Source organism: Lepidothrix coronata, unplaced genomic scaffold (genome assembly GCF_001604755.1).
Source record: "Lepidothrix coronata isolate B3197 unplaced genomic scaffold, Lepidothrix_coronata-1.0 Scaffold29, whole genome shotgun sequence".
Lineage (NCBI taxonomy): Eukaryota > Metazoa > Chordata > Aves > Passeriformes > Pipridae > Lepidothrix > Lepidothrix coronata.
Genome location: NW_016690209.1, coordinates 4,262,207 through 4,276,906, shown reverse-complemented (window position 1 = coordinate 4,276,906; position 14,700 = coordinate 4,262,207). Strand labels below are relative to the sequence as shown.

Genomic DNA, 14,700 nt, shown 5'->3' with positions numbered 1-14,700 from the left:
GTTTCTGATGCACATTTCTTAATGTAGCTCTCTCAAAATTCATCACCAGATATTCCCAGGCACACGGTGTGACTCTTGAGGTGTCCTGCACAAGGTCAGGAGTTGCACTCGATGATCCTGATGGCTCCCTTCCAACTTAGCATAATTTATCTTTCTGTGATATTTAAAGGAAATCTGGAAAGAGCAGCTGTACCTGAGAATTGTGCATCACAGGTAGAGCTCCTAAGAAAAAAAGATAATTTTCTCAAACTAAAATTTTCATTACCTGCAGCGGGAGGGGTGGGTAAGGGGTAAGAGGACACACTCACACTCAGAATTATTCAATCAGAACCTTATTTTCCATCCAAATGAATTTTGATACAAAATATTAAATTTGTCCTAATCAATGAGCTTAAACATCAGTCAAAATATTTCTTTGAATTGACACTGTCAGTACCAGAGTGGGAGAATAATCTCTTTGGATAATCTGCATCCAAAAGCAGGTACTTCCTTTTCAGTTGTGTTACTACTTTTTTTTAATAAAGGTAACACTAAAGATATTATTACTTTTCGGCCAATGCTGCTGGGGGAGGGAAGGAAGGGGGCTGCAGGCCTGCTGCAGAATTGCATGGCCAATCTTAGTATCGCTAATTTCCAAATGAGGAATTTGGTAGTAAACAACCTTTTTCCTTGTATGCAAACATTTTTAATTTCATGCCCTGCTAATCATACATCTGTTAGAGCTCCTTTTCTATCCATTGAATTAACGATAATAAAAGAAAAATCATCTCACTAACAGTGTGGTTTGTCTAAAATGAAAATTGAATAATAACCAGTGTTCCTCTGTGGGATGAGGCAACACGGCAGCACTCACTCGTTGGAGGTGACAAAGACGTGGTTTGAAAAGTGATGCCCTCACATATGTCTTGCTGGTGGCCCTCACTGCTGGCAACTCCTCTGCCACTGCTGTGTTTGTGAAAGAGCCTTTTTGGGACTGGCTTCACGGGACAGATTCTCCCAGGCTTCCTGGTGGTCCACAACAGGCACCACCATTAGCAAAACTTCTCCTGCTCTTCGCCTCACACACCAGCTGCCTCCTTCCTCCATTCCTCTCCCTTCTATTTTTTCTCACCTCCTCTATCAGCAGGATATTACTGGGATGGATGCTACAGTACTGCCTTCACCTTCCCAAGTCTTCTTCCACTGGTGAGACCCAGTGGGCCTCTGCATATCAGACTTCAGATATGTTCAGTGCCTTTACCTGTGCCTTTCACATGCAAGAGCTGGCTAATGTGCTACTCAAAAGTGCACTTAAATATGTGACTACACCCCTGAAAACAAGTTTTTATCACCTCTTCAGTAACATCAGTGAAAGTGTCAAGGTTGTTATTTAATAGACATACCCCGCTGAAATGCCAAGTTAATCAGGCCCCAAGAAATACCCACAATCAAGACCATCTGATTTGGCCTAAGGAGGAAATTTTTTATCATAAGACACTGGAATAAGCTGCCCAGAGAAGCTGTGGATGCCCCATTCCTGGAAGTGTTCAAAACCAGGTTGGATGGGGCTTGGAGCAACCTGATCTAGTGGAAGGTGTTCCTGCCCAGGGCAGGTGCATTTAAACGAAATAGTCTTTAAAAGCTCCCTTCCAACACAAACCTTTCTATGATTTTATGATTCTAAGATTTACTGTCTTGCATTGCCTATGCTCCTCTTTTCTGGGTTGCTGACACACAGCTTTTGCCTTCTTAGACTCCTCCTATTCCCATAGCTGTGCTGGGCCAACTCCAAATCAGAAATATTGCACTTGTAAGACCTATGCAATGGTAGCTGAGAGTTTTAACAAGCAATAGGAATACATCTGAAGCCTTAGGCAACGTGGCACAAACACGTTCTGGGTGGAGGAACATTACTCTGCTAGACCTGGGACTCCTCTGTGGCCTCCAGTCCTCACATTAGCACGCTGAACCCTCTCCTCCTTCCAGAGGCTATTTTCTAAAGCACAGTTATCTACATAAGCTCTCCCTTGTCTTCACCAGGAAGTGCAGCTGTTTGACTAATCGGCTTTAAGGTTTTTTTGTGAGTTAACTAATACCAATTAATTACTCCCATTTTGCAGATAAGCAAACAAAAGAACAAAAAAAGGGAAACATCCTGGTCTAAATTAATGGAAGGGAGTTTAGGGCACAAACACACTTCTTGACCTTCGTCCAGAGTAATCACTAGGGAGAGGACCTTGGCATTCCCAGCCCCCTGCCTCCTCCTCCAGAAACAACACCAACCCTGCCCTGCACAACCAGCCCTTCAGCTCATCAAGGAGGTGTGGGCAGCCTTTATTTTTATTTTTGTTTTTATTTTTAAATTGATTTTTTCTTTATTTTACTTGTGCCTTCATGCTAAAGCTATAGGGATTAGTAGTGCTACTGTACAAGCCAGCTTTTTATTACTGAATAGACAGTTCTAGCCCAGATGCCCCAAATGCAGAGTTACCCCTGAAGGCATTAGCACTGTTCTGTCAGGGCTCGTTTCTGAGCCTGAGCCCTGCACACAGCAGATTTGGGATGATCACACAAGAGAAAGTGATCCAAACCAGGTTGTACCTAAGACTAGGTGACCACGACCAGCAAGAACACAGGCAGTCGTACATCCCCTCTGTCAATACACAAAAGCATTCAGTTCTGGATTCTTCTGACCACTAATCACAGTGTATTCAATCAAACAACCCTACCAGAATTAACAGGGAAAAGAATAAAAAAAGACTTCGTTTAGTAAAAGTACTCTTAGACACATTTGATGTAATAGTCATATGATTAACAAACTGTCATATCAAAGTTTTCTGCAAAGTAGGAACACTCTGACAGTTCATATTTTAAAAACTGACATTTTGATTCATTACTGTAAATAGCACTCTGTATTAAATATTGTGACAAGGCATATAGTGTATTTTTGAGCTCTATAACATTTAGGAAGTACTAGATTTTTTTAACTTTTTTTTTTTTTTTAAGCATGTATAATACCAAAAGCAGTTAAAGCAGAACTCCAAGAAAGCTTCTAGAGGAGAGAATCATGATTTCTGAAATAACCTCTTTCTCTGCCATCATCTCAAGCACTGCTGGGAACTTAAGCCCACAAGGATCTTAATGTACCGTTTGCATAATAAAATAGGGAATTGTCTCACAGAACAAAAGAGCTATATGGAAAGTGGCTACATTAAATAATGTAAAATTACTCACTAGCAAATCATCCTGAAGTTGGCATAAGAGGAAGAACACTAAAAGGTGCTGAATTACCACTCAGAATATTTGAGTGCAGGTTCATAACTGAGATAAACAACACTGTGTCGAAATGACTGACCAAATGTGCATCTTGCTTATCCCCTCAGTCTTTAGCCACATGTTTTGCTTCCTCCTCTGTCTCACCACTCACTTTTATCTTACAAAGGATAAAAATGACTCTATGAGCAGAAATGAGGGTTAGGGCACAGGAACAGCAGGACCACCTCTTCTAATGATGGTACAAACTCAGACCAGTTGAACCTGCTCACGAAACCACACCTGAGTTCAGTTATTGCCCATCTTCCCCAGCACTCACAGACCTTCACATCCTTCTCAGCAGCTCAGTTTCATCCACTTAGACTGTGAGCTCTTACAGACAGGAGGTGTCTACCCCTGTGCACATCTGTGCAAGGAGACCTCAGCCAGTCCCCTGAGACCTGCTGAAACCCAGTGTGGGCAGAGAACTGCTACCAACCCCTGCAGCCCAGTACAGCCATGCCCATCACAGGCAGAGGCAGAGCAGGCAGCACTCCCTCGCTGCCAGGGTGAGCAGGAAGGACTGCCCAGTTGGAGCTGTCAAGGACTTCTCCCTGTACAGGGGTCCACAGCAGGGCAGCTCACACTGTAGGGATGCTGTGAGCCACCAGAACCAACCCACCAACCAAGAGCACTTAATCCCCCTATTGCTCGTGGACACCTTTCCAAGGGTCACCAGTATCAGGGCAATCAGGACTGGGACCAGAAGCAATAATGCAAATGTTCTGCATTTCCTCAAAAGTAAACCCCTTGATAGAAAAATTAAAAATAATAGCCCAAGCCAACACATAAAGGCCTCGATAGAGCAGCAGAGGAAAACCAGAGGCTGCCCAGCCTGTTTGCAAGATGCTCAGGCTTCAAGAGGACTACAGTCCAGGGCTTCAGAAAGAAAAATGGTTACCATTATCATTGCTTGCAGCCAGCTGCAAGTGGAGCTCTGGGCTCAGAGAGAATGGATATGCTGCCATAAACATGAGCCTAGCCCGGGACATGGTGAGGCAGTCACGCACACCGACGATGGATCACAGCACTGTTCTAACAGGAGTTTGATCCAGCACAGCCTGCCTTTCCCCAGGAGCAACTACACACCCCTCACATGCTGGAAATCTTGTGGATGTGTTTGCATGCCAGCAAGTGTGGTAGTAGTAGTGGTCTAGTCAGACATCCAAAACATATTGGCACCACTATAATTTGTCCATTCACCAATATGTTTTCCTAAAAAGGCCCATATGCTTTTCCTGCAGTTCCCATATGCTTTTGCAAAGAGAAACAAAAACATTTTGTTAGTTGTGAGCGATTGATCGCCACATATTTCACAGAAGTCAAGCAGAAAAACAACAACAACCAGAAAAAAAAGCAGTCAGCTGCTTCCCCCTCCCTTTCCTCTCTGTTCACGGAGGGAACTGTGAAGAGCAGGAAAAAATTCAGCCCACAGCAAAATACACACACCGTTCATTTTTTGCACTGCAAGATATTCTAGGAATTACAGGAGGAATCTTCATTAAAAACAAGCTATCAAAGATCTGGCAGCCAGTGGCATACCAGACAGTAATTCAGCATTGGGTGTTCAGCTCGGCGCTCGGCACTCGCTTGGGTCTGCGCCGCGGGCAGCGCAGCCCACAGGAATCCAGGCTCCTGGAGAAGCACATTAAACAAGCCTGGGGGTGGGGGCACAGCGTGGTAAAGAGGTTACAGCCCTTCCAATTCATAGGACAGCTCATTTGATGCCAAATCTATCTCTACTCGCAAGTATAAAGCCCCCTCTCCCATGTAGGGCTTCCCAGGGAGGTGCCGCCTTGCTAACATGAATCCTAAAGCAGCCAGAGGGCAAGGGAGCAGGCAGACTGCTCAGTTCAACTGGGAGCAGGCACGTGGGTGTGCAAGTATGTCTGTGTCAAGGCTGGAGCATGTGGGAACTGTAGCTGTTTAGTTAGACACTCATTAAGAAACAGCAGACCCAGGGCCAAGGTTCAAAGAGGAGCAATGGGAAACATTTCTCTGGAGAAAGATTAGCGTGTGTTCTTCTTTACACAAATAAAATTAAATAGAGAATAATAATATAGACAAATCAATTAACTTCTGAAAAGCCAAGGGCACTGCATGCAAGAGCAGATGAGAGGGGAAAAGCTTTGTTACAGGGCCACTGAAGCAGTGTACACCCTTTCTTCCCTGGAAAAGAAATTCAGCTATTGCTGAAGTTTTGATGGGTATTTGCTGAAGTTCTGATGTTAGCCCTGGCTTCATCATGCTCACTGTTACAGGAACACATACCTAGATTTCACTATAACCCTATGCACTAAGAGCTTGGGATCATCTTTGTGAAGACTATGGAAAATACCCAAGGGCAGAGGTCAAAGGACTACAGGGGTGCTTGACTCAGCAGTTTCAGCCTAAAGGTAGGAGAGGGAGGCTGACAACCTCTATAGGACACCCAGAACTCCATGCACTCTTCTATCAGAATAAACTTTCTGTGACATAGTCCCATGTTCTACAGTTCCCCTGCAAATTTAACCAGGAATGTTCTTTGCAAAGTTAGTGTTCTCTTAAAATGATCTAACCTCACACCAAGCCTAATGAGAAGCCAGATGCAACAGGTCAAGAGCCCAATCTTTCACAGAAAGAAAGCTGAAAACCCAGTCAGGAGAAGAGAAATTAATCTCTTGCACAAGACACAGAGTAAAAAACCAATTTGTTGGAGACAGCTTGCTTGGCAAGATACATTTTATATGTTTTTGTCTTGAGAGGAGTAGTAAGTACCTGAAGATCTAACTTCACCACTCACAAATGTATTGATGTTGTTGCTCAAGCTCTGAACAGAAAGCAAAACTAATACTGCCTTATTTAGTTAACAGTATAAAAGGATGGGCTTCTTCCTAGATTTCATATTTACAGCAACCCACTGGGACAGTTTATTAGACTTAGCCAGGAAAGCTGCCACAGAAAGAGTGAGATTAACAGAAGAGCTGCCATTAATCTTCCATAACCCAGCAACTGGGAAGATCAGGCCTTGAACCAAATTCTACTCTCTTGCTATTAATCTCCTGTCCTCTGCTTATTAATCCCGGGTCTGTCTTTGTCTTTCAACATTTATTAATGACCCCTGTTTGCAGCAAATAGGATGCTGAAATCTCATCTCCAGCTAGCCATAATTTACACAACAACAAAAAAAAAAAAAAACCCACAAAAATTAAACTCAAGAAGAGGGTAAAGGAAGAAAGGAGGGATGTGCATTGCATAGCAAAAGGGCAGAACGAAAGTGTCTTTACATTCAGTGACACAAGAGGGTGAAGAAGCACTACTCCTTATTTTGGCATATCACACAGACATCTCACGGTCCTCAAGTCAGGTAACATCATGGCAAATAAAGAAGCTTCACTGGTCAAAACCACCAGGGTAGCAGTTCATTCATTATCTGCTTCTCAGAAGGGCTGAACGCTGCTTTCTTCCCACAGGAGCCATGACTTTGCAGCACCTCTAGTACCCTTTTGTCTCCTGGGATGGCACAACTGAGAGAGGCTTGAGGACACACCCATTGCCCTGACACTATTCCTGAAATTAATTTGCTCCTCATATGAATTTCTACTCATCCACTGAAGCATGGTTGATTAAAACTAATAATACAGTCAGCTCTCCATCACCAGCTGGGAGTGTCTCCAGCCTGCAGAGAGCCACACTATGGATGGGGAATGAGTTCAGGTCCACAAGCAAGAAAGCTTTGTTCAAAAAGGAGTCAAAGCAATATGGCCCACAGGACCAAGCAATTGTTCCCATACAACACCCCCATTCCCAAAGGGGCCTGAACATTTGCTGCTTCTAGACCTGGAGTCAGAAAGAGTAAAATCACCTCAAGCCTTCTGGGCAGGCTGGCCTCCCACCACCCCAGGCTTTGGAGAAATGCCCATCAGCTGCTGAACAACCAAACGTGGTACCAAGGTCTTCCCGCTCTCCCTAAACTCAGCAGTTGGCAAAAGCCCTTCGAGTTGATCCATTCCTCACCTGGAAGCAAGGCAGCCCCTTCAGGCACCCCGACAGACGTACGGACAGGCTCTTCCAAGGGACCTCTGCAGGTGCAAACACAAAGGTCAGAATAAACGTTTTGCTCATCATAAAAGCAGAAAGTAAATCAAGCTGGCTGTAACACCTCGCCAAGAAAACAACCCCAAAAGGGCATGTAAGGCCAGCAGCCCTCCTGTACAGGGCAAACCATAGCTTTTTTTTCCCCTCTCTGAAACAACTCATGTGTCAGTCTGTCCTTGTTTTGACCTATATAGGGTTTTTCACACCTTGGTAGCACAGATTACATCTGAGCAAGAGCTGAAGTAGCTGAGGTTTACTTGGAAGAGAAGCTACTTGTTTTAAATCACTGTAGAGCTGGTGAAAGGCACTGACGTAAGGGCTGCAGGTAACAAAGTCCCTTTCAAAGCCTGACCAGACTTCCTTCTGCCTCTCATGCTTAAAAGGCCTCTTCTTCCCAAGCCTCCACTGCCGCTCAGGCCAACGGTGAGTCATTCCCACAGCACTGGCTTTGCCATGCAATCATCAAGAAGCACCAAAGCAAAGATGGGATGCACTAAACACACAGCCATTGTGGAAAAAGAGTCAGGGTGGGACAGCCCAAACCCTACCCCCATCTCCAGCTCTGGTTTCCTTTTTGGGTGCCTCCAAAGACACCTAATTAAAAAAAAACCCACAGGTTTTCTAAGTTACCACAAGCTGCTTTCAACCAGCAGTCTTTCACACTTCCAGTTTATTGATATTTGAGCCTATTTGGTGTTTTCTATTTCCTTTCATCTCAGTCTTGGAGAAGAAATGAGCAAGTTCAAAAAATACTAGTGATGATTAATGAAAGGTCCACCTCTGCCTGCCCCAGCTCTCCCAGCCCACCATGTTCCTGGTTATACCAGGTTACCTCCAGCTCCTCCTAACTGCATCCTCACCTCTATTTTCCTGAGATTAGCCAAGGATTAAGTCATTAAAGAGAGGAAGGAGAGACATATCTAGCCACTCATAAACATGATTTTTTTAAGGAAACCAGGCTAAACCTCATTAGACCCACCATCAGCTGTCTCTGCTCAGGAGAACCGGGTCTGGCAGGGCAGCAGCTTTGCACTCCTGGTCCGCAGTGATGGAAGAGGAGCAGAACAGCAGCAGTTGCTTCAGACCCACACCAAAGGATAAGAAGCACAGAAAAATTTGCTGAGGACCTGCCCACACAGACACTGGATATTCTTTTCACATTTGCCATGACAAAAAATTTGTGTTAACATTTTTGTGAGCACTGTAAGCCCATATCAAGTATCAGCAAAGAGGCAGACAGGTGTCCTGACCACAGAGGAGACAGCATATGCAAACAGTTTGGAATTTATTATTATTATTTTTTAAAGGGAGAAACAAATCCCAGAGATTTTTCTGTGCATGATACATTTTCTGCTCCCTGTTTGATGTTGCTTTCAGACTTCAGACTTCAAATAGCTAACGCTAACCTATGCCTCAAGCCTGCTTTAAACTAATGGCCCTTATGTGACCAGAAATGAACGCATGGTGAATCACTTATGCCACACACAGTGGGGGTGATGAGCGGTGGCCCATGTCTCCTGATGGCTGCAAGGACAGGAATAAGCAGGGGGAAAGGAGAACCCATCTCTCTCTGCATCACAGCCACATAACTTAGCATAGAGCCTTTGCATTTTTTGGAGCTGGAAAACACAAACTCCAGGTCAACAGCCCAACCACAAGCAGTCAGAGAGAACAACCTAACCACTAGCATTTTCTGCAAAATATGGAGAGAGAGAGAGAGAGAGAGAGAGAGAGAGAGAGAGAGAGAGAGAGAGAGAATCTGCATAGGCTGCACTTCCACTTTCGCTTGCTTGCCTTTGGGAGATGCTTAAGAGAAGCTGCATTTTAATTAGTAGCCCCAACCAAGGGAATCTGATCTTGACAATAAAGGAAGAACAACCCGAAGTTACAGACTTCAGGGTATGTGGGTCCCAGCCCTTCACTTCTTTACTGACATTACTGCTTCCAGGAACTAAATCAAAACCCCACTTAACTTCACAGTGGTTGCAATTGCGTCTAAAGCACTGCCTAAGCCTCAGCTGTAATAAACAGACATAGCTCCACTGAAATCCAAGGAGTTATTCTGATTTTGTCTGGTTACAGATCTACAGACCCATAAACATTACAGCTCATGCAACCTCCAGCTAAGTATCTTCTAATGGAAGACCATTATCTTTGTCAGATGGATTGGGATAACTTCTTTAAAACATTCTTGAAGACTCATTAGGATCATTGGGTTTTGGTGGTTATATTTTAAGAATAAACCCCAGCAGCTATTAAACACTGGAAAAATACATAATAGCATTCTACAAACAAAGCTTGAGTAGAGATACAACTATAGTTTGGGATTTTCTTTGGGAAATTGGTAAAACGGAGGGAGGAAAGAAAACAGAAAAATGAAACCGAGCTCTGCACACACACTGAGAAATCAAACGTTACTTGACAGATAATGAATGAAAAAGAAACACAGGTAATAAGGAAGCGAAATCATGTAATTCTGTCCTCCTTTTGAGCCTTATTAAATTATATTTTGGGTATGAAGCACAGACAAGATGTCATACACCCAAGGAAATACAGCTGCATTTCACCGCCTCTCACTTGCTGTAATAGCTGATCTCAGGATTGACTCCTTTCCTCAGCCTTCCTCATCTCCTTGTAATAAACCACCCAGAGACAAGCCTGTACTGACTGTGCTCTCCAGGAGCAGAGCAGTGCTACTGACTAGTTTTACAGACCTCTGCCCAGGACTGAATGCTGCCAAACATCACTACATCTGTGCCATGGACCTACTGTTGTGTTCTTTAAACCATCTCACCAAATGAACTGGTTCCCTTGGGCAAAAGGCCACTCTATCAGCTGCAACCAAGCTCCTGTTCAGATTGTTGCATTGCCACAGCTTTGCTGATAAAGGAGAATCCTGGTTTGTTTAGGTTTTTTTTCTTTTTTTTTGGCCAATTTTTGTTTCCAGGCTTGATTTTTAAGCCAAGCTTGAAGCAGGGAAAGGTGGAAGAGTCTTGCTTAACATTTTGCAGAAAATCCACAAGCATCCCAGGCCCTACCATGGGATTCAGGTGCTGATTACGAAGAGCCACCAGCACAAAGAAGTCCCTTTGAGCAGCTCCTCGACCTGCGAGCCTTCCGAAGGGGCACCTCTGACCAGCATCACTACCTGGGTCAGGCAGATGGAGGGGTGGTGGGGAACATTTGAGGTATTTCATTCATTCATCACTCAAGCCAGGGAAATACTTTGATACACACGTTTGGGTGCCTCTCTCTTCAGACACAGATTTGTAAGCCAGCACAAGTAAGGCAAGGCAGAGGCACTGCCAGGTCCTGTGCTAAGGATGTAGCAAGGGCACTGTGGTGCCAGCCTGTATCTCACAGGCACTGTGCTGTAGGATTGCAGCGTAGAAGAGCCACATGTCCAAGCTGCTATTCTGGGCTAGCATGTCACCACACTTACAGGTATGGCTGTCACACTCACACAGGTGCCTGCACCGACCACAGCTCTCTACTGGCTCAGCAAGGGAAAGGGCAGAAAGGAACACAGCCACTCAACACCCACCCACCCACCCTCACTGTGTGCACAGGGCTGGTGGGAGATAGGGATATTTAGAGCCCCCCAGAGTGCAGTCCATCGTAATTCCCTCCTGCTCCTCCAGCCTTGAATGCAGCCTTAGAAATCCATAGCTCCAGATAGCTAGCCCACATGCTGCTGCTCCAGTTCAGTAGGGAGAGCATGAGCTCAATTTTGCAATCAAATAGGACAGGACAAAAAAAAATGTAGTAGTTTTTGGTAAAATCAAAAAGACACGCCCCATTCAAATCAAAAATAAAACAGAAGTGAGCAAGAGAAAAAGTCTCCTATTGCTTCAGTGGCTGCGAGATGCTCCCAGTTGCAACCAAAGGTTGCTCAAAGGTAGCTCAGGTGCAGGAGCAAAGCCATCACAGTTTGCCAGCATCACACTCCATGGTACTGTCCTCCTGTCCCAAAGTGCTACTGAACTGTGAGAGCAGCTCCTCTGAGAGAGGATGCTCAGACATGCTGTTCACGGCTCGCCAGCATCATTTGCTGCACTGGATCTCCAGGGACAGCAGATCTGGGACAACAATCACACACGTTCCTTTTGCACTGCAAATCAAGTCAAACCACAAGAACGAGGAGCATCCAGGGACACAGCACATCCAGTACCCAAGTAAGAAGGGGCTGCCAGCCCCACACCCAAGCCCCTACCACACGCAGTGGGCAGGTTTGCTCCCTGCCTGACGACGACTTTCTTTTCACCAGCCGATGTAGGAGCTTCCCAGAGAGACACAAGAGAAAGTCAGGCACAGCTCAAATAAGCACCTGGATCTACAAACAACAGATTAAATTCTCAAGCTACAAAACTATGTTTTAGCAAAAGTGCAATTGAACTCCATGTACTTGTTACATTTCTAAATATACTCTGGTTGTCAAGACAACAAAGAGACTGATGGATCTCTAAAGTGTACTGTATCTATTTAATTGTCAGCATTTCAAACTGACTCAAGGAGGGAAAAAAAATGCTGCGTGATAAGTCTAATTGTCATGGTTACCACCGGCTAACCCCACAATAAAAATATATATATTCTGGCTAAATGTGCCAAGCCATGTGAGGAGCAGATGGGAGACATTCTCATTACTGCAACAGCCTCCACTGGAAAACTAAACTTGAGGAAAGATGCGAGAGACTTTATGGAGATCTCAGACACAACAGACACCGTGGGCTGCATCTTCCCAGTCGTTTGGCAGCAGTTGCTCAGGCTTTTCCGCTGTGCTTATTCACCCCATGGGTGTTGGGACAACCCATGGGGCTGGAGCCGCATAGTTTGAGAATATTCTGTTTTGGGGATCTCATCCCTCACTGCAGAAAGCCTGAGATGTGAGATGTTACTCCTCAAAAGCCTCTGACAACATCTGATGTGCAACTGCCTGAGTTTTGCATTCCCACCCTCATCTGCTTGCTCTCCTCCCTCCAGGGGGCTGTATCCAAGCCCACAGGCATGGCTCATACCATTAACAGCTAAAGCAAGGGTACGTCCAGGCTTGGGGATAAGAAACAAGTGGAAACAAACAGCCAGCCAATACTGCAAATACAACGGCCTGAAGCTGAGCTGGAAAACATCATGGACCCCCAGCAAGCCTCTGCAACCCATCTGACAAGCATGAGTCAGCAGTGTGAAGAGCCCCACTATTCACAAGGTCCCTTCTGAAAGAGATGTTTTCCAAAAAATGCCTCAAACATTTTTGGCTTTTTACATGAAGACCTGCACAACAACATCTGGGTTATCTATCTTCAGATAAAATGATTATGTCTTTTCTTCAGTGACCAAAACTCATCCATCTATACTCAGTTCCCACTTTCATTAAACCAAAGTTTAAGTTGCAGGACAAAGGCACGGGTGTCATCCAGGTATGAGAAGCAATGGAAAACAAGTTCACTTGGTGAGCACTGACTTAAAAGCTGGACTCAATGATCCTCGTGGGGGTCCCTTCCAGCTCAGAATATTCTGTGATTTCAATGAATGGGCAGGTTTCCAATTAGTCTGAAGCTTTCCCAACATTTTTGACAGAAAACACCTCAAAGCCGAATCACACTTAAAAATCTCCCCCAAACTGTTGCACTCCATCATACAGATGAAAGCTCTGCAACTCTCCTGTCAGACACTTTCATGGAAACCATAAGGCATTGCCTAAAACCATATCCAGGATAGTCATGAATCAAAATCTATTTGGAAAACACTGCTTAAGAGAAACACCACTTCCCAGGTGCCTCAAGAAACACATTTGAGTTTGTGATATTTTCCTTGGAGCTTGCCCCTGCTCATCACTAAGATGAACAATTTCTGAATTCCAAATATGAGATTCTCCGTGATGTAAAATGAACTTTCATGCCTACCAATACAGTCACTGTGTGGTTCACCTTGCCTGCTGCTTCACAGAGTGGTCTGCGCACAGAGATGGGCAGCGAACGTCAAAACAGAAGTAGCACAGAAGGGTTATTTCCGGGGTTTGTGTGAGAATTACTTCAAATACTACTTAAGAAGTAAAAAGGAGTCTTTGGCATGAAGAAGACTATGGTCTAATGAAAGTCAAAGGTACTTAAAGGCTACTGGTTTTTCACAAGTATTTGGGTACACCCAAACCAACGCAGCATCAGCATTTTGTCCCTAGATGCCCAAATAATTTTGAAACTAAGCATTACCCATAAGGAACTTCAAAGAGATAAGAGTCCTCCTGAAAGCTGTATCCAGAGCTTAACTGAGCTGAAATCCCAAACAACCAAAAGCTTAAAATTATGCTCCTATTTCAACACCATACGGGTACAGGAACCTAACTTTGGTTTTCCTGTTACTGAAAGTGCTCGCCTAGGGCACCAGGCTTTTACAGTTATGGCTTTGGGACAACTATTACATTCTGTTCTAATAAAGTACGTGCTCTCTGGAGCAAACTCCCAAGAATGACTCCTTTGCTTTGGCACAAATGGACTCATTTGGTTTAGATAAAAGGATGTTCCCTTGCATCGTTTTCATTTGATTTTTTTTGTAAGATAGAGAAACAGTTAATTTTGCTAAATGAGTGCTCTGTTGCCATGACTTCACTGCAGACAAACACAAAGCCATCAAGCTCCTTTTCCTTGGGCACTGTTTTTTTTTAAACAGGTATTTGATCATCTTGATTCTCTTGCTTCTTTTCTCAACATCTGGATTCCCAGTAATATCCTGCAGTCAGATACATAATGGCTATATCTATTCAGTAAATTATGGAGATACTCCTGCACATATTCATCCCCCCACAATCCACCTCTGCCAGCTGTGCCAATGCACCCTCTTATGACTCCATATGCAGGGCAGTGCAGCCTGCAACAGTAGGCAGCAAATCTCTCCAATGAAACCCTAAATTTATGGGATTAGTCCCCGAAAGTCATAATTCCCATGCTCCCACCAAAGACCAACAGACAGCTCCATCCTAGTCACCGTCAAGCCAGACTATTGCCCAGGATTTTGCCCCAGTCTAAAACCAGAAGCCTAAAGTCCTTCCCACTGCCTCAGTTTCTCTGGTGGATGAAAGGGGCTGCATGTACGTGCCACCTGCCTCCATGGGGTGTTACAATATTGGCTGAGTTAATATCCATGGAGTACACTGAGGATTAAGAGTATTATAGCCTTTACTGAGGGAGAGGGTTTTTTCTTTTTTCTTTTTTAATGTTTGCATTGAATAGACAGACTAAGTAGAAACAGCATTTGTAGCCTGCAGCCATTATCCTAGTAAATGGCTTATTACAGCATGCAGCCTACCAGCTCACCTCCAACCAGTCTCGCTTAAACACA

At 44.4% G+C, this 14,700-nt stretch overlaps 1 protein-coding gene across 8 annotated transcripts in view; it reads right to left on the bottom strand.

Annotated features, from left to right (window-relative positions):
• LPP (LIM domain containing preferred translocation partner in lipoma) overlaps positions 1-14,700 on the bottom strand; it is a 319,465-nt gene that overhangs the window by 218,569 nt on the left and 86,196 nt on the right. For 6 of the 8 annotated variants that reach the window (XM_017810600.1, XM_017810598.1, XM_017810605.1 and 3 more), the window contains one exon: positions 7,288-7,352. The exons of 1 other annotated variant lie outside the window; for it this stretch is intronic. The gene's annotated coding sequence lies outside the window, so the exon portion shown is untranslated. Of the gene's footprint in view, positions 1-7,287; positions 7,353-8,347; positions 8,367-14,700 lie in introns of those variants that run through there. One more of the 8 variants, XM_017810604.1, reaches the window with a different exon arrangement.